The sequence below is a fragment of the Martes martes genome (assembly GCF_963455335.1).
Source record: "Martes martes genome assembly, chromosome: 1".
Classification (NCBI taxonomy): Eukaryota; Metazoa; Chordata; class Mammalia; order Carnivora; family Mustelidae; genus Martes; species Martes martes.
In genome coordinates this window covers 198406334-198432746 of record NC_137888.1, presented here as the reverse complement: position 1 = coordinate 198432746, position 26413 = coordinate 198406334, and the positions used below count along the sequence as shown (strand labels likewise).

Here is a 26413-nt window from a genome sequence, read left to right as displayed (position 1 = left end):
TGCCGAGGAGAGGCCGAGTGGCCACTGTCTATGTGCACAAGTGGGGAGGGAAGTCAGGGACCAGGTCATGTTTCTTCCATGTCTGGAAGCCCCTCTCCTGAGTCCAAGGCCTCTGTGTTCTGGGCTCCTGGGTCCTGCTACTTGAAGTTTCGATGTAACTGTATCTATTTGTTCCCTCATTCAGCAAGTGCCAGTGGAGTCCCTTACCCTGGGCCAGGCACAGTGAAGGCTGTAAAAGTGAACACAGAGCCACAGCTTGGCCACTTCCTGCGTTACATAATCTTTGGTAAGTGACTTAAATCTTGGGCCTCAGTTTCCTCATCTGCAACATGGGGCCAATAACTGCCATGCAACGTTGTCTGGGGGCATGGAGAAATTTTGTGTGTCCAGGGGTGAGAACAGAACCCGGTGAAGGTAGTTGTTATTATCAAGGGCTGTCTTTGCTCTCCAGTAGCTTGGGGTCTCCTAGAGATGATGGGAAGTCAGATCCTGGGAAGGCTTATGGGTGTTGTTCTCGAGTAGGATAAGCAGGACTTGGGTAGGTGGAAGAAGAGGGACCCTTACAGGTGGTATTCTGCAGGGAGTTGGGGAGAAGGGTTGAAACTGGTGGGTTTCGACTAGCCTAGGGCAGGTCCCGACTGCCCTCAGTGGGCAAATCTATTCTGCAGGTGGCTGGAGATCCTGAAAGTGGATTGGCTTCTGGAGTTTGGGCTCTGAAATGCCAATTGGACTCATGGGGAAGTTTCTCCAGAAGGCTCCAGGAGACTTCATTTCCAATAAAATGTTCATTCATTCATTCCAATGTTATTAGGTACATTTTAAGTGCCAGGCCCTGCCTCAAGTTGGAGAGGTTCCTGGGATGGAGGGGTTGGTGGGGGCGGGGTGTAGACTGACACAGATCATCCGGTCTGTGCTAGGGATAAATTTTAAATCTGACATAATAATATGGTGGGCTCAGCAGGGATCCAGAGCAGGGACACCTGGCCAGGCCAGAAACTGAGACCGCAATGAGCAGGAATGAGGTAGGCTAAGTGGAAAAAGAATGCTGTGGGCAGAAGGGTTGCATGTGGGAGGGCTCGAGAGGAGCTGGCAGATGCCTGGCATGTTTGTAGCAACTGAAAGAGGTTCCCTGTCACCCGGGTCACGCTCAAAGGAAAAACTGGGTATGGAGTGCCTCGCTGGTTCAGTCAGTAGAGCAGGGGACTCTTGATCTCAGGGTGGTGAGTTCACGGCCCACGTTGGGTGCAGAGATTACTTAAATAAATAAATATTACCAAAAAAAGTAGGTTCTACGCCCAGTGTGGGGCGTGAACTTGCCACCTTGAGATCAAGAGACCCCAGCTCTACTGATTGAGCAAGCCAGGCACCCCTGGACATAGAGCTTACTTAAGAAATAAAAATAAAAACTGGGGTACAAAAGAACTGGCAGTAGGTATTGAGAGAAGCAGAAGTGGAGATATATGGGGAGATTACAGGGTGGAGAGGTGGGAGGTAAGGTATTAGACGGGAGCAGTCAAACTGGGCAGGGGAGGGGGATGTTAGGAGAGGGGAAAGTCTGTGTCCTCCAGCAGTAGGAAGTCAGGCAGAGTCCTGAGTAGGACAGGTAGGTTGGTCTGGAAGTCGGCTCTGGCTGCTCCCACATGAGGACTGGATCAGTGGGTAGTGTAAAGGCAGCCTCCAGCAGAGGACAGGGCCCCACAGTCCTTCCTCCCCGAAGCCCCCTCTCATTGTTTTATGGGAGAAGATCCTCAGAAGACCAAGGCCCAAGAAGACAAGGGAGATATGCAGGTTAGGGGGCAGGCACCTCACCCTCAGGCTGACAGGAGGCAAGGGGACCTTGGCCCTGGAGGAGCCTGGGAGAAAAGGCAGCTGTTGCTTCTTGCAAAGATGCAGGTGGCCCACAGCTGTGGTGGGTCTCCAGGACCAGGGGTCAGGGACATTTGAAAGGCAGGGTTGTAGGTGGGCCTTGGGGCCATCAAGACAGGGGAGGAGAAAGTCCTGGCAGTTCAGCCTGAGGCAGAGCCTCACAGCGGTCCAGCTGTCAGGGAACAGCTGCGGCCAGCCCGGAAGAGGGAGGCAGGCGGGGCAGCAACAGGTGAGGAAGCTCCCTGGTTGCTGGGCCGTGGGAATGGAGAATGACAGCCAGTGAAGAATTAGGGGGGTGAGGTGGGAGGGGGGAAGGGGAGCATCTGCCTGCCCCCTTGCCTTTCGGTGCAACTGGAATTCCTCAGGGAAGGAAATACTAGGGTAGAGAAGGGAGCTAGGGAGGAAGCCAAGTGCTCTCCTACCCCTTCCAGAGGTTCTCCCGAAGTCCATCCTCCTCCAAGGGGTGCATTGTCTCCCGTGGGACCCCTCTGAAGCCCCAGCCCACACAAGTCCCTGGGTTGCTTTTTCCCTCTCTTCTCCTCCTCAGCTCCTCATATGCACTTGTGTTCAGGCCCTTCTAGGAAGGAGAGGAAACAGCTATGGTCCTTTTGTAAAACTTTGGCCCACAAGGGTCAGTGAGGGAAAGGGTCTGGAGAGGGAAAGGGGTTTGCCCAAGTGCCCAGTCAGTCAGAGGCAGGAGCCAGGGCCCCTGCCTGTGTGCACCCAGACTTCAGGGCCTCAACCCTGGACTTCCCACTAGTACCCACCCACCTTAAGTGCAAGGAAGCCTGGGGTACCTCCAGGCCCTGCCTCCTGTGGTCTGAGGGGACTCAGTGGGGGTGAGCTCGGTCCCATTATTTGTGGGTGCAGCAAAGAAGTCTGTAAAGAGGCCCAGTTTTCTGCTTACCTCAACAGCAGGGCTGCTGACATTGAATTAATCACTGAGGGTCCCAGGAAGCAGGATACAAGGAAGTTTCAGGCAGAAGGAAGGAAGGGGGTCAGCTGAGGCCAGCCTTCTTTCCTGGGGCCCCTCCAACATGAAACAAGCAGCTGCTGGGCCCTGGCTCTGAGGTCCAGGATATCCCTTTCAGAAGCAGCCTTCCCTCCACCCCCATGTCCCCACCTTTGTATTATGCCAGCTGCCACATTCACTTATGTGCCTGGGGACATGGGGATGGGGCTGGGGGAGGCAGAGATGAAACGTTTCTTAAAAAAATAAAGGAAGGAAGGAAGGAAGGAAGGAAGGAAGGAAGGAAGGAAGGAAGGAAGGAAATGTTTTCACCTTTTCTGGAAAAACTCTCTACCCATCATCTTTTTGTATGGGACATGTTCAATGCCTCTGCATGGAGCCATCACCATGCTTGCTGCCAGCCATGCCCACACCCAGAAGTTCAGAGTTCTGGCTTCAAGCTGGGGTCTCTCTTACCTCAAGGGCCCATACTGTACCCAACCTCCAGTGCTTCCCACTCCAGGCCTTCCTGGTCTCTGGGGTCCCTTGTCAGTTTCAGCCTACTGACAGACATAGACCCTCTCCTGATCATTCATGGGTGGCCCCAGCCAGGACCTCAGTCCAGCTTGGGTAAATGGCAACTGCAGGGAGGGACCTTTGAAGGTCACTGGCCTTGAGCAGTAAGCAGGAGGGAGATGGATGGATCAGCTGACCAAGGCCTCCCTTGCCTGCCAGATGACACCCCACCTGTCACCCTACCTGCCTTCTTTCTGGCAGCAGCCTCAGGGGAGTTGGGTAGGGGACTGCCCTGGACCCTGTCTTGGGCAGGACCCTCCACCTACTCCACACTTATCACTATCCCCCTACTCTCTCCCACCTCCACCTTGGCCCAGCCCATGGACTTCCTTCCAACCAGGAGCTGGTGGTAGGTGCTCTGTTCTCCGGTGGGTTCTGCAGGGTCTCTCCTAAGCCCCAACCTGTAACACCTACTAGGAGCTGCCCAAGCCCAAGGGAATGGATATTCCCTCCCCTTCTCCTTCCTCCTTTGGAGCTGGGAGGAGGGGTGCCACTTCTCTGCATTCCAGGGGAAGGTGGAGGCAAAGAAACTGAGAAATGTTGTCTCTAAATGCTTGTTCTGACTTGACTTCTGTGGTGCCTGCTGTCCCTCCCACACAAGACCCCATCTCTGCCCCTACCCCTGCTTGCTCTCTCACCTCTCTTTCCCCACCTACCAGAGGCAGGGGAGCTCCAGGGCTGGGGCCAGTCTGCTGACCCCTCATTCCTCACCCCACCACATTCCTTCCAGGAGGCCCGAGGGCACCATTCCCACTCCCCTCCTGGTTGCTCGCACCCTTCAGCTTCCATGCCCCTTGCTCTTGGGATCTTGTGCTCCTGGCAAACCCCAGCCCGGTTAAATCCAGCTCTGGCGCCTATCCTCACACTAGTCGTTCTTTGTCCTTTGTTCACTCTTCCATTCACTGCTCAGGCCAAGGTTAACTCCGAGGTTCCTCAGATCTGCCTGCCCACTCCTTCCTCTGTTTTACCACGGCCATCCTCTAGGCTTGTGCTATTCCTTCCCTTGAAAACCCCAGGGCTCTGTCCTTCATCTCCTGCAGGACTTACTTCCTTGATGAACTGGACCACAGAGCAGCCCCTGTCCTGCCCTCCCACCCCCTGATCTAGGGGACTGACTTACTGCCGGCTGATCCCAGCCCCTGGTTGACCTACTTATTTAGTCTCTATCTGGTTACACTTGAATTTGGGCTCCACAACAGTAGTGCTTGTTCCTTTCATCCCTCCCTGTTCCCAGCACACAACAGACCCGGTAAATATCTGTGGACTGACAACGCATTGTGGGTGTTTCATCCTGGTCCGGACTCAGCCACAGAAAGCGGTCTTCTGTCACTCTCAGTGAGCAGGCAGGTTCTGAAGCCCACACACATGGGGTCACTTGATGGTGGGTTGACCAAGAGGCTCAGAGAAGGCAAACAGCTTATGAAAGGTCACACAGTGAATGTGGCTCTCGGTCCCAGCGGTCACTTATTCTTCATATGGACACAATGGGAAGCTTGGCTGAGGGGCTAATATTCACTCTTTGTCCTTTTAGTAGCTTCCCTCAAAGTGGCTCCCAGAAATGTTGGGGAGTCCCAGACCACAGGTGGGGTCTCCTAGAAGCCCTGCCTGTCTCTGTCAGCACTCAGCCTAGGACAAAGACTGTCTGTTTGGGTCCAACACATTCCAGTGTTCCAAGGGCTTACCCAACAGCCATGATAACAGAATGAGAATCAGTGATTGTTGGGAAGCTCATTTATGTCTCTTGACTAAAGGGACACTAAGGGGAGCCCAGGCTGATGAAACAAACAGGCCCAGATCTTAGGCCTGCTCTGAGAGGAAGAGGTGTTTCTCTCCTAGAGAAGTCAGTGGTGCATCCCCGAGCCAGAACCAGACACGCGACTGAGAGCAGAGAGGGACTGCCAATCTGGCTGAACCAGAATGGTATGGGTAACTTCTCCCACTGCTGGGTTGGGGCTAGCTGGTCAGTGAGTGAAAAGAATGAACAAACAGGACCCTCAGTTTACTTGCTTTCACCGGCTGCCTGGCCGAGACCAGGCATAATCTGGTGTTTAGTCCAGTGTTCAAGGCCGTAAGCTCTGTGTTTTAGGAGCCATCGCCCAAAGTCAGCCTTGGAGGACTGTCTTATCTCAGAGCCAGTAGGGAGTGGAATGTGGCCGAGACATTTGTGTCCACCCAGGGGGAAGAGGTGATTTTTATTCATTCACTCAACACTTATTCTTGCTGTGGGGTTTCTGTCCCCAGGTGACTGGATACCTGTGGATGGACAGGTGTGGAAGCTGCTGGCTGACTGGAGGAAGGGCCTGTGCCAGACATGTAGAAAGGGGTCTAGTGGAAGTACTGGAGTGGAGGGCCCCGCAGGAGAAGGAACTGGCTTCTGGGAAGGCTGGTGGTGACCCGCAAACACGCCTACTGGCAGTTTCTCCCGGATGAACTTATCAGCCCTTTCTTTCTGCCAGAGCTACCAGACAATCCTCCTTCTGTTAAATCCAGACAAAAGGGACCCCTCCCTTGCCCTGACTTGGCTGGCTCTGCTTGGGCATTTGGGTCAGGAGCCCCAATCCTCAGCTAGCCCTGCCCCTTGCTCCTCTTCCTTGGGCCCGGGGGAGCAGCAGCGGCAGGAACCTCCTTTACCTTGGAAGAGTCTGAAGCTGGGCACCGGCCCTTAGCCTTCAATTTGTTGGGAATATGCCAGAGTGAAGTGTCCTGGAATCAATCCTAGGACCAGAGGAAAGTTTGGTCCATGTTGGTATCTGCTGGATTTTATCTGAGCTGGAACCAAGGCTTTAGCCCCAGGTAAACACTGAGGCATTTGCCTTCGGCTTTGCACAGGACTTGGAACATTTGTGGTGACTACCAACCAGGAAGTGAGGCAGGCAACATCTTATTCTTTCCTTCTCAAATAGAAATGGAGCCTCGACTATGTGCAGGCAATTAGGTGGTGGTTGTAATATGGGGTCAAGCAGACTGGTCTCTGGCCTCAAGGGCTCACGCTCCAGTGGGGGAGACAAACCCAGATCAGATCATTGTTCTGGAGCCTCTGGCTTGGGGTTTAAGTGGAGGAAGCTTTGGAGGCTGAAGGGCCTGGAGAGTTGAAGGCTGTCAGGCCTAAAGAGTCCTATTCTCAGTTTCTCCCCCAGCCCATACCATGTGGGCCCCATGGGCAGCTCCTCTTGAGTGTTTTCTGGGCCTTGCTTTTGGCTATTCCCTCCAACTGGCTGTGATCACCGTTCCAGGTGGCCTAGGCCCTCCTGGGATTCTAGAATAGCCCCCAAGGGTGAGTCATTGGGGACCTCGTGCTGAGCACTAGGTTGGGTTATGCAGTGGGAGGAGAAAGGCTTTGACTTCCAGGACTACAGAGAATAACAGGCCTTTCCCTTTATAGCCCCTGCTTAACTTAGGGGCCCATGAAGATGGCTGTCCACCTCCCTCTTTACTTACCTATGGGCTCCATGGGAGCTGGTTGGGCTCCAGCTGGGGCTAATTAGGCTCCAGAAGGCTGGTCAATTCTGGCCACCCAGGCCTTCGTCCTTCTAGGGCCTGGAATAGGGAGGATGGAGAGAACTCCAACTCCAAACAAAAATGAAAAAAGCCTGTAATGACATGCAGAGGTTAGAGCCATTCCGGGCTGGGGGCAAGAAAACATGTGATATCTACCAGGAGTGAAGGGGTAGGGAAGGGGGAGAACATTAGGGCTAGCCTGGGGGCCACAGTGCCTCCAAAGGAAATCCAAACCTAGAGAAGCAAGGACTGGAAAGGATTTGGCTGTAAGGGCTTCAGGCACACTCTGGTTGTTGTTCCCTCCTTCCAGGACTATCCCACCTTCTGGCACCAACTAGTTGAGGCCCCTTCCTTGGTCAGAAATCTGGGGGCTGCTTAGGCATGGGGCACTGGGACTCTGGAGGCCAGAATGAGGCCTGGTGCTTCATCTAGGAAGACCAGTGCTAAAAAGGAAGAAGGGAAATTACTCTGGGATCCATGGATGATCAGTGAGGACTAGAAGTAGCCAGCAGCTTCTGTGCAGATGGTAGGAGGGAAGTATCTTAGGAGGCCAGTACCCACTGATATCTTTTGTTTTGGAAAAACATATGTATATAACTATACAGTCAGGCACTAAAATACCCTGCAGAACCTAGGGTTGCAAAGCAGTGCCTGGTGTATGTTGGGTTGGGGGTGGGGTGTGTACGGAAACAGTAAAGTAAAGGAGTGAATGAGAGAATATATTTTATTTAGAAACCCAAGTAAGTTTTCACATTCTTAGCCTTTTCAGAGCAGCAGAATTTAAAATTTGGATTTGAGAGGCCAATAATTTTTTTAGTTTTAACATCTGAAAGATGGTTTGGGGCCTTTTCCCTGGATTTCAGTTCCTTTTCTAGTCTGTGTGAATGAGGTTTGGAGCCCATGCATTTAAGTATAAAAAATCAAGGGGCATCTGACTGGCGAAGCTGGTAGAGCATAAGCCTCTTGACCCCAGGCTTGTGAGTTCCAGCCCCATGTTGGATGTAGAGATTACTTAAAAAAATAAAAAAATAAAATCAAGGGGCGTCTGCGTGGCTCAGTTGCTTGTGTCTGCCTTTGGCTCAGGTCATGATCCCAGGGTCCTAGTATAGAGCTCCTCCTGGGGCTTTCTGCTCAGCAGGCAGTCTGCTTCTCCCTCTTCCACTCCCCCTTCTTGTGCTTTCTCTCTCTCTGTCAAATAAATTTTTAAAATCTTTAAAAAAATCACAAACAGCTATGTGCATTTGGAAGATGACTTTCCTTCTGGCTCTCTGAAATTTGTTTCTCCCGGACACTCCTTAAGGAGTGTGGAGAAGGCAGGGGAGAGGGTGCCTGGGTGGCTCAGTGGGTTGAGCCTCTGCCTTCGGCTGGGGTCGTGGTCTCGGGGTCCTGGGATGGAGCCCCACATCGGGCTCTCTGCTCGGCAGGGAGCCTGCTTCCCCCTCTCTCTCTGCCTACTTGTGATCTCTGTCAAATAAATGAATAAAATCTTAAAAAAAAAAAAAAAAGAAGGTTGGGGAGACTCACACCTGTCTGGATTCAGGGAGGACAGCCCAACAGGCAGCAGCCAGCTCTGTGTTCAGAATGTGCTCTCTGACAAAGGTTCTGGCATGGAATTCCAACCTGGACACAGGCCCAGGAGGGAATGGACACATCCTGAGCAGGATTTGGGAGCGAAAGGGAACAGAGTCCATCATGGATCCCATCCCCAGATCCATTCAGTGATTTTTCAGGTCTCTGGGACATTTGGGGTTGGAGGCCATAGGTAAGCCCTGGGACGAGCGAGAGCCCCTTTAGGACCCTCCCCTTGAAAGGAGAAGGACCTCAGCAGGAACCTCCGCTCCTTACTCCCCCACCCCCTGAAAGAATGCAGGCTACAAGTAGTGAGTGACCAGCGCCAGCGGGTCAGAGCTATTTCTGGCGCCAGAGGAGGCATCGGATTCCGGAGTTGGGGGCAGGGGAAGGGGACAGGGTCAGGCCTGAGGCGCTTCCCGGACGACCTCGCCTGCTAGGGGCTAGCTAGGCCTTTGGAGAGAGGCCCGCTTCCCGCCCTTCCGGCCCTCGACTCAGTTTCCCGATCCGTGTAAGGGCCAAGCAACAGGGTAGTCATCCTTAGCGATTTAGAGGACGCTTCCTGATCGTTTTCATGGCTTAGAAATACCTCTTGATTTGCATTCAAGAGAAATCAGGAGGGCCAAACGATAGGTGGCCTTCTGTGGCAGAGCCAATTCCCGAGCCCGACCACCCTGGGCGGGTTGGACGAGTCTCACAGCCGGAAGGCCTGAGGTTGGGCGGGGTGCCCCTCCCCCACGGCCAGGCCAGAGGGCTGGGGGCAACCCGTACGGGCCGGGGCGTGTCCGGGGGGACGGACCCGGCCGGCCGCGGGGCGGGGCTTCCAGGGAGGGGCGTGTCTTTCCGGGTGGGGGCGTGGCGGGCCAATGAGCAAAGCGGCGCGGGTGGAGGCGGGGTCTGCGCGCGGGTGCGGCGCGCTGCGGGGCGGCGGACGCAGGCAGAAGCGGGCGTCGCGCGGACTGCTGGTCGGTGCCGCGCGGAGCTGGCGGCGGGATTGGCTGCGGCACTCGCGTGTCAGGCGGTTGCTAGGCTCCGGCCGCGCGCCCCGCCCTCGCGCTCGGCGCCCTCTCACCGCCCGGTACGTGCTCGCGCGGAGGCTGCGGTGCGGCGCTCGCGGTCCTCGGGCTCGGTGGCGGCGGCGGCGGCGGCGACGGCGGCGACGGCAGCTTGGCGCCGAGTCCCCGGGGAGCGGCGGCGGCGGCGGCGCGGCGTCTTGCGGCCGGGAGGAGCAAGCACCTGCCGCGGCCCGCCCGCCGGCGCTCGGTGAGTGCGCCGCCCGTCCCCTGCCGCCGAGCCTAGCAGCCCAGGCCCCCATCCCCGTGGCCGGCCGAGCCTCCCAAGGAACACCTGCTGCTGCTCGCGGTTTGGCCCGGGGTGGGGACACGGTTGCGGACGTCCTTGCGGGTGAGGCAGCGGCACGGCTCGGGAGAGCTGCCCCCCTCCTCGCGGCCCCTCAGGCGAAGGCTTAGGGCGTTCCGCGGCCGGGCCCGGGCTCCGCGCCGCGGCGATGGGCCAGGCCTCAGCCCGGCCCGCGCTCCGGGGAATGCGGGGCCTGCGCGCTGGCCACAGGCGTGTACGGCCTTGGGGCCTCCCCCTGGGCTTGCAAAGAGGGTCGTCGCGCGGCCCAGATGGACAGAAACCGGAGGATGGGGCATTGACCCCCCGCAGGAGGCGGGGAAGGGCGCCGCAGCCGCTGGGACCTGAGCTGCTCAGAGAGCCTTGGGGTCACCCTCCCACCCCCCAACTCGAGCTTCTTTGGAAGCCTCCTGCCTTTTCACCTTTTTACTTGGTGTTTGGAAAACCGGATTCACCAGCGGGTGTATTTGTAAATGTCTCTAGAGAAAATGCTCTCTCTGCTTAGAATCCTGCCAGAAACTCCAAGTTAATTTCATACAAACTTAAGTGCTAATTAAAAATGCATCTTTTAATCTCTGTGACATGTGAGGCTCTTAGGTTTGTAAACTGACTTACTTCAGAATAAGTTTTAATGATGAGCATGAAGTTTTTGCCTTGGTGGAAGCTAGAGCCTGGGACAGCACGTTTATAGCCTGAAGTTCTAACTTAAGAGCCGGGCCTGCTATTTCCCTAAATAAGCGAGGAGAAGCGATTCCTGGCATGGAACCCAGACTCAGCGCAGGGAGAGTGGTGTTTATAGGACATGAGCCCAGATAAAGAGTTGGATGTGCTACCAGGTGTTTTTGAGTCTGCTGTAGATGGGATACTGTAACTTTATCAAGTTGTTCTTTGGTGAGTGTTTAGAGACATGATAATTTTGGAATGTCCCTGTTTTTAAAAAGATTCAACCTTGGAGGCATACAAATCTCTAGTTGGACTCCAGAGAAGTTGAATTGAACTTTGTTTGCTGTGGAGCCAAGGAATAAGAGCTCATGGTCTGCATGTTTAAAGGAGGCTGAGGAGCCATTTCTTGGAAGAAAGCAGATTTGAGGAGAGATGAAGGTACATAGTGTGAGCCTGTTCAAAGCCTGTGGGATACTGTATGAAAGGAAGAGTAAGCAGTACTGTACAGGCAACAAACACCCGGCTGGAACATGAAAGCTCTTGTTGATACGAGCCTTGGTTGAAAGAGGAAGAGAGCAAGTCTTTACTGTTTTGGAAAAGTTGGTATGACAAAGTACATTCATTTAATGAATATTTGGCTTCACTACTTGCCTTATTTTGTGATAGGTTCAGGGGACTCATGTAAGAGAGGCTGGTTCTGCCCTTAAGGAACAAAGTTTCAGGGACAGTGGGAATTAGGGAACCTGTGATTGATAGTATCTGCCCAGTAAGTGTGCTCACATGGTGCTTTGGGAGCCTGAGGAGAGGGAATTCCTAAGCTGAGGCTTGCAGGGCCAGCAGGAATTAGTTGGGGGACAGCAAGGTCTGGATGCAGGGAACCACATGTACATGAGCTCCTAAAATAGCACCTGTGAGTCCTCCAGCTTGGCCAGTGGGATCTCTAGGCCTTTCTAGGCCTTTCTCTAGGCCCATTGTGCTGGGGAGTTCAGACTTTATTCTCAGGGTGCAGAAGCCTGAGAAGGCTTTTAAATTACTGGAGTGGCATGGTCCAGACCTGTGTTTAGAACGATCTTGCTGGTAACCACATAGGTAGGTTCAGGACCTCCGGCTGTGAGGTCAGCCAGTAGAGGAGAGATGAGGTGGGAGGAGGAGCCAGCTGAGAGTCTGAAAAGGTTGAGCAGAGGGAATGTCAAGCTGGGGTTGGGGGGGGGGAGTTGGGGACAAGGAGAAGAAGTCTGTATTCAGGAATGTGTGGGTCAGAAGAGTAGCATGACCGAGGATTTAACTCTATCTTGTGTGAGTTCGCTGGTGTCTGTTAAAACACTGAGAATGGTGCGGTAAGGGGGATCCTGGAGCCACTTGGACTGAAATTGTTCAGGAAAGAAGAGGCCTGGCATATTATTGTTAAAAATCTTATCTCTTGAACTTGAGGCATTGCATTTCCTGTTGGGCAGGGCTGTTGTATTGATCTCAGAGTAGGGGTGTGTTCATTCTTTTTTTTTTTTTTTTTTTAACAGTTGTGTTCATTCTTGATGCAGATGAGAGTATGTACAATCCTCTATCTCACAGTTGTTCTGGCCTTGCTTTCTAGGTCAGAGATGTGATAGACTACGTCAGCCACAGTCATGGGCTTTCTGTTTCTGTTCTGTGTACACTATTGCTAATGGTTATGAGAATCCTTTATGTTGACTGAGGAAGCAGAGTCCTAGATGAGGGAATGTTCCCAAGGTCACACAACTTGTCATCATGTGGCAGAGTCCCGATTTGAATACAGGTTGAACATTTGACTGTGCCCGCCTGAGTTTGTGTTGCATCATGGTAGCCTTGGTTGGGTGCTTCTCTGGTGAAGACCAAGCCCAGGTGTTTGGTGGTGGGCACAGTGCGAGGGTAGTATGGGAGAAGTGATCAGGGACTCCACGCAGAATTCCAGGAGCATGCTGTGAGGGACCATTCTCAGAAACTAGGGTTTGTCTGAGCCTTCTTGGGGCCTCTACTGGTGTTCTGGGCACCGTGCTGAAGTAAGCCGAGGAGCCTGGGTCCTAGGCTACAGAGGGCAGGCTTTAGGGTGGGTCTTCAGTTGAGCTGGACCTTCAGGAAAGGGTAGTGGTTTGATTGGTGAAGGAGTTGATGGCAGGAGGGTCTCAACTCTGGAAGGAAAAAAAGTGAGCAGAGGCAAAGGTGAGAGAGAAGACTTTAGGGTAAATACCCAGTAGTGCAATTGCTGAGTTGTAGGGTAGCTCCATTTTCAACTTTTTGAGGAACCGCCATGCTGTTTTCCAGAGTGGCTACACCAGCTTGCATTCCCACCAACATTGTAGGAGGGTTCCCCTTTCTCCACATCCTCGCCAACATCTGTTGTTTCCTGACTTGTTAATTTTAGCCATTCTGATTGGTGTGAGGTGGTATCTCATTGTGGTTTTGATTTGTATTTCCCTGATGCCAGGTGATGTGGAGCACTTTTTCATGTGTCTGTTGGCCATCTGGATGTCGTCTTTGCAGAAGTGTCAGTTCATGTCCTCTGCCCATTTCTTGATTGGATTATTTGTTCTTTGGGTGTTGAGTTTGCTAAGTTCTTTATAGATTTTGGATACTAGCCGTTTGTCTGATATGTCGTTTGCGAATATCTTCTCCCATTCTGTCAGTTGTCTTTTGGTTTTGTTGCCTGTTTCCTTTGCTGTGCAAAAACTTTTGATCTTGATGAAGTCCCAGTAGTTCATTTTTGCCCTTGCTTCCCTTGCCTTTGGTGACGTGTCTAAGAAAAAGTTGCTGTGGCTGATGTCTAAGAGGTTGCTGCCTGTGTTCTCCTCAAGGATTTTGATGAATTCCTCTCTCATATTGAGGTCTTTCATCCATTTTGAGTCTTATTTTTGTGTGTGGTATAAGGAAATGGTCCAGTTTCATTCTTCTGCATGTGGCTATCCAATTTTCCCAAAAACATTTGTTGAAGAGACCGTCTTTTTTCCATTGGACATTCTTTCCTGCTTTGTCGAAGATTAGTTGACCATAGAGTTGAGGGTCTATTTCTGGGCTCTCTATCCTGTTCCACTGATCTAGTTGTCTGTTTTTGTGCCAATACCATACTGTCTTGATGATGACAGCTTTGTAATAGAGCTTGAAGTCTGGAATTGTGATGCCACCAAATTTGGCTTTCTTTTGCAAAATTCCTCTGGCTATTCGGGGTCTTCTCTGGTTCCATATAAATTTTAGGACTATTTGTTCCATTTCTTTGAAAAAAATGGATGGTATTTTGATAGGGATTGCATTAAATGTGTAGATTGCTTTAGGTAGCATAGACATTTTCACAATATTTGTTCTTCCAATCCATGAGCATGGAACGTTTTCACATTTCTTTGTGTCTTCCTCAGTTTCTTTCATGAGTACTTCATAGTTTTCTGAGTACAGATTTTTTGCCTCTTTGGTTAGGTTTATTCCTGGGTATCTTATGGTTTTGGGTGCAATTGTAAATGGGATTGACTCCTTAATTTCTCTTCCTTCTGTCTTGCTGTTGGTGTATAGAAATGCAACTGATTTCTGTGCATTGATTTTATATTCCTTTTTTTTTTTAAAGATTTTATTTATTTATTTATTTGACACAGAGAGAGAGATCATAGGTAGGCAAAGCAGCAGGCAGAGATAGGGGGAGACAGGCTCCCTGCTGATCAGAGAGCCGGATATGGGGCTCGATCCCAGGACCCTGAGATCATGACCTGAGCCAAAGGCAGAGGCTTAACCCACTGAGCCATCCAGGTGCCCCTGAGTTTATATTCTGAAGTGTCTGACTCTTGACTTCAGCTCAGGTCTTGATCTCAGGGTCGTGACTTCAAGACCCATGTTGAGCTCCATGCTGGGCATGGAGCCTGTTTTAAAAAAAATTATGTGTGTGTGTGTGTGTGTGTGTGTGTGCGCGTGCACGCGCGCGCACATGTGCACGCACACACTTACACACACATGTATATATAAAATGTCTGCAGTTTGGGAGACTCACAATCATAGCAAGGATGATGTGGCTTTCAAGTGGATTCATTGAAAGAATTGTCATTGGTTTGCAGACTTGACCCATGCAGAATAAACTAAAGGTGGCCCATGATAGTGTGAAGTTGGACCCACTTTACCTTGCTTGCCTTTTTGAGTTTTTATTTTGGTCATACTCTTCTTGATAAGGGGTGTACAACTAGCCTAGTGGAATGGCAAGTGGTGCTAGACCCATTTAGTGGATGGGCAAGAATAAGAGTGAGGCCTTGTGAGTGTCCCCCCCCCCCCAAAGATTTATTTATTTGGGAGAGCGAATGAGAATGTGTGAACAGCAGAGGGGGAGGGGCAGAGGTAGGAGGGTGGAGCAGAGAATCTTAAGACCCAGAGATCATGACCTAAAACCGAAAGCAGAAACCAAAGTGTTGGTCGCTCAAAGGACTGAACCACCCAGGCGCCCTGCCTTATGAGTTTTTTTCCCTAGCCTATACAGGAAGTCAGTGATGAAAAGTTTGATTCAATATCCAGGTTCTCTGGGTGTGTTGTTTAGATTGGAGCCACTGTGGAGTGTGACTGCTTGGGGGCTGGAGGCTTCCAGAGTATCAGAGAAGTAAATGCTGGTTTGAACATTGAAGGGGTCCAAATGGGGACTAGAGAGTATTCAACCTCAAGGATACTCAAAGTGAGAATAAATTCAGGTAGTGTGTTCTTCAGTGTGTCTTGTGTATTGGTCAAGGATTTCTCCGTCATTTTCTGGAGTAAGTTTTCCTCCTCCTCCCCATTAAAGAGTGTTTTCGTGTCTCTGCTAGTGTTACTGTGCTGTTGGTTTTTGTTTTTTTTTTTTAAAGATTTTATTTATTTAATTGACAGAGATCACAAGTAGGCAGAAAAGCAGGCAGAGAAGGTGCGGGGGAAAGCAGGCTCCCCGCCGAGCAGAGAGCCCGATGTGGGGCTCGATCCCAGGACCCCGAGACCATGACCTGAGCTGAAGGCAGAGGCTTTAACCCACTGAGCCACCCAGGCTCACCCAGCCAGCCACTGAGCACCACCCTGTGCTGTTGGTTCTTAAGCCCCCATCTTTTTCTGTTTTTCCTGTGTGGACACTCCAGGCCTGGAGTAAGGTAATGGTGGTTTTGAATATAAAAGTGATTAATCTGGTCATTTCCCAGTAGGTTTTTCTGTGTCCATGCCTTTGGGTACTATTTGAAAGCAGTCTTCCCATGAGTCACATAACCTGCTTTGCCTTTTGACGTCCTGTTTCACTCTGATCATTAGTCAGTAATACTGCTCAGATAGCAATTTCTATAAATAGGATTTTAGAGTAGTTTACAAAATTACACCAGCCAGAGGGCTTAATTTAGCTTTAATGAATAGGGTTTCCTATTTTCCTATTTCTTGTGTTTGATGGCTAAGCATTTTCTTAGCTTTGCCCTGGGTCCAGGGTAGGGAGATGGATGATGGGACGCCGTGGAGCAGTATCATAAACTGAAGGTATCTAAGTTGGTGAACCTGTTCTGAGTTCCCTGTGGGAGTGAAGTAAATCTGAATGAAACTTCAGTGGTATGCTTGCTTAATTTATACTTTTATTTAAAAAAATTTTTTTTTAAAATAAGTTTATTTACTTAAGCAATCTCTACAGCCAACCTGGGGTTTGAAATTACAGCCCTGAGATCAGGAGCCACCTGCTCTACTGACTAAGCCAGCCAGGCACCCCAATTTATACTTACATTTTATTTATTTAAAAAAATTTTTTTAAACTATTTTAAAAGCAGGCTTCTAGTGGGAACAATCAGCTGAATATTAAAAAAATCACTTTTATGACTGAATGTCTTTGTCCTATACATCATGGTGTGCATGTAATAGCATTGAGGTTAAAATATCACTGTCTTAAGTTTTAGATATTGGAATTTTAAAATTTTTATTCATTTATTAAAAGATTTTATTTATTTATTTGACAGAGCGTGAGAGAGCAAGCACAAGCAGGGGGAGCAGGGGAAGGGGTAGCAGGCTCCCCTTTGAGCAGGGAGCCTGATGCAGAGCTGGATCCCAGCACCCTGGGGTCATGACATGAGCTGAAGGTAGGCGCTTAACCTACTGAGCGCCCCAGGCACCCCAGAGTTTTTTTTTTTTTTTTAATTAATATTTTTTATTAAGTAATCTCTGTGCCCAACAGGGCTCGAACTCATGACCCTGAGATCAAAAGTCTCATGCTCTACTGACTGAGCCAGCGAGGTGCCCCTATTAGAATTATTTTTTATCTTTGAAATTTTAAAAATTTTTGGTCCTGGATTAATTCTACAGAAAACATTTAGTTTCCTTTGTCAGTCTTTGACAAAGAAGGGTGACTGATTGGTGGGGTGGACAGGAGACTGAGTGGCATTCCCCACTTCCTTTGGTGTAATTCTGTTTTGGTTGTGGGCATTCACCAATGTTGGATCCTTCTTTTCCTGCAGGGCCTCTGCTCTTCAGGAAGATAAGGCTTTTAAAGCAGTCTAGCACTAGAAGGTGAGGTAAGGTACTTAAAAATTTCAGAGAGATTTCTGCAAAAGAAAGATGATGGATACTTCCATACTTGTTAAAATGATTATGGAATTTTAAAACACTTGAGTGGGGGAAAAGCTGCTTCAAGTAATGCATATATTGGGGCGCCTGGGTGGCTCGGTGGGTTAAGCCTCTGCCTTTGGCTCTGGTCATCTCAGGGTTCTGGGATCGAGCCCCGCATCAGGCTCTTTGCTCGGCGGGGAGCCTGCTTCCCCCCTCTCTCTGCCTGCCTCTCTGCCTACTTGTAATCTCTCTCTGTCAAATAAATAGATAAATTAAAATTAAAAGAAAAAAAGTAATGCACATATTTAAAATAAGAAATTTGGGGAGGTGCCCTGGTGGCTCAGTTGGTTAAACTCTTGGTTTTGGCTCAGGTCATGATCTCAGTGTCTTGAGATCGAGCCCTGCTTTGGGCTCCATGCATGGCATGGAGTCTGCTGGTCTCTCTCCCTTCCCCTCTGCTCTTCCCCTGCTTGCTCTCTCTGAAATAAATAAATGAATCTTTTAAGAAATTTGGAAAATAAAAAGTAGACAGGAAAAATCCTTTGTCTCCCAATTTTAGTCTTTTTTAAAAGTTTTATTTATTTAAGTAATCTCTATACCCCATGTAGGGCTTGAACTCACAACCCCAAGATCAAGAGTCCCATGTTCTTCCGACTAAGCCAGCTGGGTGCCCCAGTCTTTCTTTAAATAAGAACCGGGGCACCTGGTTTGTTCAATGGGTTAGGCCTCTGCCTTCAGCTCAGGTCATGATATCAGGGTCCTGGGATCCAGCCCTGCATCGGGCTCTCTGCTCCCCCTCTCTCTGCTTGCCTCTCTGCCTACTGGTGATCTCTCTCTGTCAAATAAATAAATTAAATATTTTTTAAAAAATAGGAAATACCAACACATGGTAAGAACTCAGAAAGTTCAAAAGGATTATATAGGGGACAGCTTTCTTCCACCCATCCCCTTAATCCCCAGTTCTCCCTAGGAACAGCCATTATCCTCTGAGACCCGGCCATCCTCCAGTAGACCTTGGGCAGCCCTTTTACTGAGTTTAGGTTAGAGGATAGATTTCATTTTCATCCTGCTTTTCTCCTAGCATTATCGCATGAGCTGTGTTCTAGAAATATGACATTTCTAATGGTTAACCTGTCCCTAGTTCTTAGATTATTGTTTCTTACTTTGATTGTAATAGGTAATGTTGCTATTAACATCTTTGGGCTTTAGGGTTTTTTTTTTTTATAATCTCTCTTATCACCATATTAAATACAAAGTTTTTGAAAAGAGTGAGACATGACTTAGAGTTTTGCAGGAGCACACCTATAATGTCAAGTGAGGCAGGTTTGTATTGGTGTTTATTTTTAAGTATGGTGTGTGTTTTCTCTAGTCCCTTTTTTTTGACTTGCATAGATGTGCGATCTCTATAGCCATGTGGAGGCTCAGACTCCATGTTCTCTGCCATTGGGGGTGTGGGTAGCCTCAGATTCATTCTTCTGAGGTATTCACAGCCCTTGAATACTCTAAGTATGGGAGAGGGTGCCAGTTAAGGAGAGCTCAAGGACAAGTGAGACACTTGGAAGGATGTGCCCTATTCAGGAAAGTAATGGCCAGTGCCCAGCTTGGTCCCCTGTTTGGCACTTGCTCTTCATTTCTACGGGTGTTGAATTTCTGTGTATGGAGTATGGAAATCTATATATAAGAAGCAGTTGTTACAGCGTTCTTTCTTTTTAATTTTATTTAATTTTATTATTTTTTATAAGCTCTGCACCCAACATGGGGCTTGAACCCACGACCTGAGATCAAGAGTCGCATGCTTACTGACAGCCATCCAGCTCCCCCCAGACTTCTTTCTTATAGTTGGTTTCTATGTATTGAAACTGATTAGCGGACTTGGAAGATGTTTGTTTTGGCAAATGATCTAGTTGTTTCTATTTCACCTTTCTCTGTGCTGGGAGCACTTCCCCCCTAAACATTCTAGCGGTTGATGCGGGATTACTTAAGATTCCCAAGGCTGTCTTTAGTAGAATGAACCAGTTTTGCCTTGGTTGTCCTAAACGCCTCTCTTACTTAGCTCAGTTGTTCTCCAGGACTGGGTTGATTATCTAGCCAGTTTTTGCCAGGAAAAATAGTGTCAATAATGGAATTCCAAATAGCATTTCCTTTTGATTTGGCTATTAATCAGAACCTCGGACATTATCCATTTTCTGGGCCTTCGTTGTACTATGGAATACCTCCATAAAAAATGCATCTCTCCTCACTGTAAAAATCCTGTTTGGGCTGGTAGGTTGTCTTTGCCTCAGATCTGTCCTGACCTCCGGGAGTCCTGTTCACTGGATTTTTTTTTTTTAATATTTTATTTATTCATTTGAGAGAGAGAGAGAGTGTGTGTGTGTGTGTGAGAGAGAGAGCATGAGAGGAGAGAAGGTCAGAGGGAGAAGCAGACTCCCCATGGAGCTGGGAGCCCGATGTGGGACTCGATCCTGGGACTCCGGGATCATGACCTGAGCCAAAGGCAGTCACCCAACCAACTGAGCCACCCAGGTGCCCCACTGGATTTTTTAATAACGGAGATCAGTCTGATGAGTAGCCCTTGAGCAGGGGTGGATTCTGAGTCTTGTGGAAAATGAGGAAGTGTAGAGAGCTTTGCTCTACCTGTTATGTTAAGCATGCCTGAAGAAGTGTCTTGTATTTTTAGACTGAGCAGTGTTGGGAAGATTGAATTGCCCGAGTAGAGAAATTTGGTGGGAGGAGACTACAAGAGAAGCTCTTTATTAAAGATCTAAAAATAGAATTCATTAAAGTCACAAATAGATAACAGTAGGATTCCTGTCTCCCTCTCTCTGGATTTGTGCTACCAGCTGTTGCTTCTGCTTACCTGGAAAAGATCACAATATTTTGTCAGAAGGGTCAATGGTATAGACTTAAAATACTGTGTTTGCCAGTCTGAAGATGTGCTTTTTCCAGTTTTCAAGTACTTTAAAAAGTGGCTGGATTCCCTGGTGCCAGGAAGAAAGTCGATCCTTCTGCTTGCAGTGCCAGCCCTGAGCTGACAGGTCCTGTGGGGTCCCTTGTCCCCTCAAAGCTCTGAGTTGTTTTCCCTTCTGGTCGGGCACTGCTGACCAGAGAGGGGACTCTTGTGTAAGCCCCATCTGATTTACCATCAAAGGCCACCTTAATCAGATGACGCTTCGGGTCTCTCTTCTGGTTGTTTTTAGGAGGGGTTTCTGTTTAATTCAGAAAGCTGGGAAGGAAAATGACTGCTCATGCTTTCTTCTTATGCCGGCCTCTGGCGCCCTGGGCTCCCCTGTGCCCTTTCACTCTGTGTGAGGGGGTGAAGGAATGTCCTCGCCTCCCCTCTCCCCTCCTGCCATGAGCTTCCAGGGAGAATAGGGCCCATTGTGGGCCGTGCCCGCAGGCACAGCCCTCCGAGGCTGTGTCAGGTCTGCTGTGGCCTCTACCCTGTCTGCTGTGGTTACTGGGTGGTGAGGGCCCAGCAAACAGTCCCTTCCTTCCATGTGGCCCTGCCTTTCAGGACTGTTCTGAGGGACGGTCCTTGTGCTTTGTTTGCCCCTAGGTCTGCCCTCTTTTGTCACGTCTTGATAAACATTCTTGTGGACCCCTTTGCAGGCCTGAGCTCACTCTTGCAGCAGATTTGAGGCCATATTTGGAGAAACAGGCCTGCTGCTCCCAAGGGTGGCTTAGTGCCTGGTCATAGGAGGCTGGGCACTCCCTCCAGGCCTCTTATGTTTGGAATCCTCTGGGAAACAGAGGATTAATCTATTTGTGAATGAAATTATTTTTATAAATTAAAAAAATTTTATTTTGGCCTTCAATTATATCTCAGTAAAGCTGGAAAAAATTGTTTTTAGCTTTAATCAACTGTAGAACTCGTTGAAGATGCCAGGATGTGATTCTCCAGATAGGGAAAGCCAGAGGGACTTAGCTTTTTAAGAAAAAAAATTTCGTCTGGATATGGGTACTCTGCTGATATCACATGGCCTTCCTGACCAAGCAGGCAGTTCTCTTGACCCCAGGCCAGCGTGCCCCTGGAAAAAAGAAGTCTGAGGTACTTACAGTTTTGGTGAGTGGACAGACAGAGCTGCCGTTCTCGGAGGTGTTAGCCTCAGACAGGGAGCCAGATGTGTGGTCAGCTGTTGTGCTTTAGGAGGTTCTGTGAGGAGTAAGTCAGTGAGCTGGTGAGGCAGGAAGAGGCAGAAGGCCTGAGCAGACCCTCTTGAGGTCTGGTGAGGGCTTTTCTACATGAAGTCTGTATGATTGCGTGGATAGCTGCTGAGAAATGTGTTCCTCTAAAACCCAGATTAAGGAGACTTTGGAATGGTCCTGTAAATTGTTGATTATCTGAGTAAAAAATGCATTCTTCCCATGATGCTTAATATGTATGATTTCTTTGTCTTCTGTGGAAGTGTCTTATGAAAGGAACAGCTGGCACTAGCCCTACCCTGGGTGTTTGCCTTCCTCCTACCTTTTTCTTTTTTTCCTTTTATTAGAGGGGGAAAAATCTAGCTTATTTTATCCTTCTGCCGGAGCGGAGTGATACATTTCTTTTTTCTGTTTTAGGATTGGGAGTGGCATTTTGTTTTTATCAAATAAAGGAATAAAATGTACTTGCCAGGCTGAGCTCCCACTGCGAATGGCGGCATTGAGTTCTGAAGGAGGACTTCTTTCAGACAGTGCCTGGTCATACATAGTGTTCTGGGTCATGACTTCCAAAGAGGTGAGGTCTCCTCACTGAGGGTCATTGCATTTTGGCAAGACCAGCAAGAGTTTTGGCACAAGCATGATGATGAGTTTGAACAGTGAAAACACTGAGTATCCTCAGCAGTAGAAATGTGGGGCTGAGAAGGAAGCTACCAGATGTACTGAGTCCCCTGGGACCCTTGTATCCTAATGTGGCCTAAAGTGAGGCCTTTGACCTCTCTTCCTTAGTAAAATTGGGATAGAATATCCTTCCCATAGACTGTTAAGAAGGCACCTGGCTGGCTCAGTCAGCAGAGCATCTGACTCTTGGTCTTGGGTTCGAGCCCTATGTTGGATATAGAGATCACTTAAATAAATAAAGCTTTAAAAAAAAAAAAGAAAGAAGGAAATAAAGGTTGGCTGGCTGGTTGTGTGCTCTATACCACTCCGTAATTGCTGCTTGTTAATATTATATTTGTCCTTTTCCTTTCTGGTGTGAACTACGAATCTAATAATAAAAGCTGGTCATGTTTCTTAGGGTGAATTAGGGGTTTAGGGTTTTTTTTTTAAGATTTTATTTATTTATTTGACAGATCACAAGTAGGCAGAGAAGCAGGCAGAGATAGGAGGAAGCAGGCTCCCTGCAGAGCAGAGAGCCCGATGTGGGGCTTGATCCCAGGACCCTGGGATCATGACCGGAGCGAAGGCAGAGGTTTTAACCCACTGAGCCACCCAGGTGCCCTTCAGGGGTGTTTTTTATTATTGTGTTTTATAATTACATATGTAATAGGTGATTTTTTTTTTAAGATCTTAGTTATTTTTTAAAAAAAAAAGACATCTTACTTACTTGAGAGTGCGATCCTGTGGGGGAGCATGAGCAGGGGGAGGGGCAGAGGGAAAGGGAGAAGCAGACTCCCCGCTGAGAGCGGAGCTGGGTTTCAGGGCTCCATCTTAGGACTCCAAGATCTTGACCTGAGCTGGCAGATGTGTAACTGACTGAGATACCCAAATACCCTGTGATAGGTGATTTTATATGTAGCAGGTGTTTGATAGAAACAAACCTAGACACAAGCGCAGGGGTACCTCCATGAAAGCATCTCTGCCTTGACTGCTCACTTACTGTTGAGCATTGGGAGGAGCTATGGTGTCTTGTTGGGGCAGGGGTCCTTGGAGGCATTGGTCCCTGTCAAAATGAGCAGAGAACTGAAATAGTTTGAGGACCAAGCTCTCTCTGTTAGCTAATCACCATTGTTTAGAATTTTTTTCAAAGATTTTATTTATTTATTTGACAGAGAAATCACAAGTAGGCAGAGAGGCAGGCAGAGAGAGGGGGAAGCAGGCTCCCTGCTGAGCAGAGGACCCAATGCGGGTCTCGATCCCAGGACCCTGAGATCATGACCTGAGCCAAAGGCAGAGGCTTAACCCACTGAGCCACCCAGGCGCCCCCCCCCGCCCTTTAAAGTAATCTCTGTGCCTACTGTGGAGACTCATGGCCCTGAGATTAAGAATCACAAGCTCCAACGGCTGAGCCAGCGGGGCGCCCCAACACTGTTTAGATTTTTTTTTTTTTTTTTTAAAGATTTTATTTTATTTGACAGAGAGAGAGAGAGAGAGAGATCACAAGTAGGCAGAGAGGCAGGCAGAGAGAGAGAGGAGGAAGCAGGCTCCCCGCGGAGCGGAGAGCCCGATGCGGGGCTCGATCCCAGGACCCTGGGATCATGACCTGAGCCGAAGGCAGAGGCTTTAACCCACTGAGCCACCCAGGCGCCCCAACTGTTTAGATTTTTAAGGAATGTCTTTGGAGATGGTTGGTGCCCAGTTTTGTTTTCTTGAATCTCACCAGTGAAGTAGGAGGAGCATAGACTAGCAAGGTTGCCATATGAGTTGAGTGACTGGAAGTGCTTTTTCTTTTTCTGTGTAGTGTTGATATCTTTTGTAGTTATCAACAGGGCATGCCTTAGAGTGAAAGTCCTAGGTTTCCAAAGGACTAGACCTGTACTGATTTTTTTCCCCACGTGACCATATGACCTCCTGACTGGGTAACTTCTAAAACTGACTTTGCAGCTAGCATGCACTGTAAGAGACCTGGAGCAAGTGGGTGCCCCTGGTCATATGTTGGCAGCAGCAGATGCTTTACCTGGAACATGTAATTCATTAGGGCTGTAGGGTTGGAATTCTTTAGAACAGGAATTTCCCCCTTTTTTTGGTTCCTAGGAAGAACTGAGTATGGAATGTCTGAACCTTACTCTGTAAAATCAGCATCCTCCCTGGAAATCAGAACTATTTTGGGCTTCCTTGAGCACAAATATTTGGAGTGTGATGAGGGTACAGGCAGCAGTGCCCAGCTTCGAAGTAGGGATTAATTGTCCTAAAGGCAAAAACTGGTTTCCAGGGGCACCTGGGTGGCTCAGTGGGTTAAGCCGCTTCCTTTCAGCTCAGGTCATTATCCCAGAGTCCTGGGATCAAGCCCCGCATCGGGCTTTCTGCTCAGCGGGGAGCCTGCTTTCCTTCCTCTCTCTGCCTGCCTCTCTGCCTACTTGTGATCTCTGTCTGTCAGATAAATAAATAAAATCTTAAAAAAAAAAAAAAAACTGGTTTCCAGCCCCCAGGTGACTTGGGCCTGTGTTTTACAATTTTGTGCTTGCTGGGTGGGGGCTGCCTCTGGGTTCCCAGTGGGGAAGTCTCCAGGTGATTTCCAGATAGTGGAGGCATTTGGTTTCTGACCTTTGTGTTAGAGGCAGATGAGGGTAGAGCTGTTGGTTGTTATCAGATAAGAAAATGACCTGATACCACTAGAGGGGAGTTGAAAATAAAGCTGTAAATGCTCACTCTAAATCCTCTGAGAGGCCAGAGGGGAAGCAGAGTGCATAGGGCTGCTCCCAGCCTGGGAGTTGTCCCAGACCATGCACAACCAGTGCAGTCCAGAGGAGGCCACAGTGTAGGAGCTGATCAATAGAGCAGGAGAAAACCCAATGGGGAAGCAAGTCCATTTCCTGTAATTGTCAGGGGATTATTGACCTTGGAGTTTTATTTCAGATTTGCGTCTGAGGTGGAGCAGCCAGGACACCCAGTGGTGTACAGAGTGACACCCACGTTCCTTAGCTAGTTTTGCTCATGTAGATTGTCTGAAGCACAGAAATATTACACTCATATGACATGATGGGTGACTGGCTTATTTTTTTTTTGTATGGCTGTTTTAAAGTGTCTATTTCATGTCAGGTCCTTATTGTGCTTGCATTAGCACACCTTATGAATCTATGCTTTTTATTGGAAAAAGTTAAAGACAAGGGATTTGATCTAGGAGTGTGTAAGATTAAATTTGGACTATTAAGCAGTCTTACAAGACAGGCTAGCCTACGGACTGTGGAGAGGACTGTCTGCCGGCACGAAACAGGCAGGCCCTGTTGGTGCTGGCCTTCAGCGTCTGTTCCTTCATTCAGCAGGTGTTTTTTTAGTCCCTGTCCTGCTCTGGGCACTGTGCAAGGCTCCAGGGTTAGATCTGGTGGTGGGTGAGACAGGTATGGGCCCTGCCTCAACCAGGCAAAAGAGGGAAGAGAAGTAAAGATTATTTCCTCTCCGTTGGTATTTTTCCGAAGAAAGTGTGTTTGGAGAGGCTGAGGGTCCCATTCCTGGGAAGTGACCATAGGCAGTCCCTGTGCCTTTGACTCATCATAAGGGGGAGTGGGAGGCTAGGCCTGTTTCAGAGGGCTATTCCCTCTCCAGGGAGAGGACCCTGGAGAGCCTGGGAGGCAGTTCTGGATGATGATGAGGAGGAGGTGGAGGAGGAGAAGATTTTTACTGAAGTATAGTTGACACGTAGTGGTACATTCGTTTCAGGTGTCCAATGCAGAGATTAGCCAATTCTGCAGTTCTAGATTATTTTCAAAACTAGACTGACATTTGGGCACACACAGATGTGTCTGTGACCTGTTGAACGAGTTCCTGTCCCAACGCAGGGCCTCAGGTGATCCTGGTGGGGCCTGCAAAATGGTGTTTCAGAGAGTGGTTAAAGTGACCTCAGGGAGCCCTCTTGGTTTGGTGGTGATTTGGATAAGGATGTGTGAGGGATTTGGGGGATAATTGAGGAAGCTGCAGGAAGAAATGAGAAGGGGGTTAGAGAAAGAGGAGGGGAGGGAGAAGATAACAGTGAGAGGAGGAACTTTGTTAGGTTTGTTCTGGTTAATCCCCAAGTCAGCTGGAGGAGGTAGGAGGCACAGGGGACAGGGAGAGCTGGGGACTAGAGACCACTGTGGGGTCAAGCCGGCTAGCAGTAAGGATGCGAGATGCGTGCAGAGACTTCGGCCAGCTCTGAAATTATGGATTCGTGGTGGTGTAAATAGAGGTAGCTTCTGAACAGAAACCGAAGCGGTGAGGTTGGGCTAGGCCAGAGTTGAGGAATTGTGGAATCTGAAAGGCTGTGCTGGTGTGCTTTAGCAGGGAAGCAAGTTAAAACCCTTCAGGCTGTGGGAGCAGGAAAATATGCAGTGGAAGGAATAATGCCTGGAGGGGACATGTTTTGGTTACCCACTTAAAAATAAGCAGCACACCTTTACTCTGTTCCTGGGAACCAGTTGAGAGATGGCTCAAGGAGCCACACAGGTGGCTGCAGTGTCAGCTTAATACCTAACAGCTGTTGGAGAGTGTGGGACCAGGGGAGTGGACTGGGGGTTCCTAATGCCAAACCCTAGATTTAGGGGTATGCGCCTAGTTTCCCGTGGCGTGGCCCTCTGTGTTCACCCTTCC

At 49.2% G+C, this 26413-nt stretch overlaps 1 protein-coding gene across 1 annotated transcript in view; it reads left to right on the top strand.

Annotated features, from left to right (window-relative positions):
- The first annotated feature begins 9357 nt into the window (after positions 1–9357).
- Positions 9358–26413, top strand: part of DAG1 (dystroglycan 1) — a 65576-nt gene continuing 48520 nt past the window's right edge. Inside the window, exon 1 of the mRNA XM_080807552.1 lies at positions 9358–9536. The gene's annotated coding sequence lies outside the window, so the exon portion shown is untranslated. The remainder of the gene's footprint in view (positions 9537–26413) is intronic.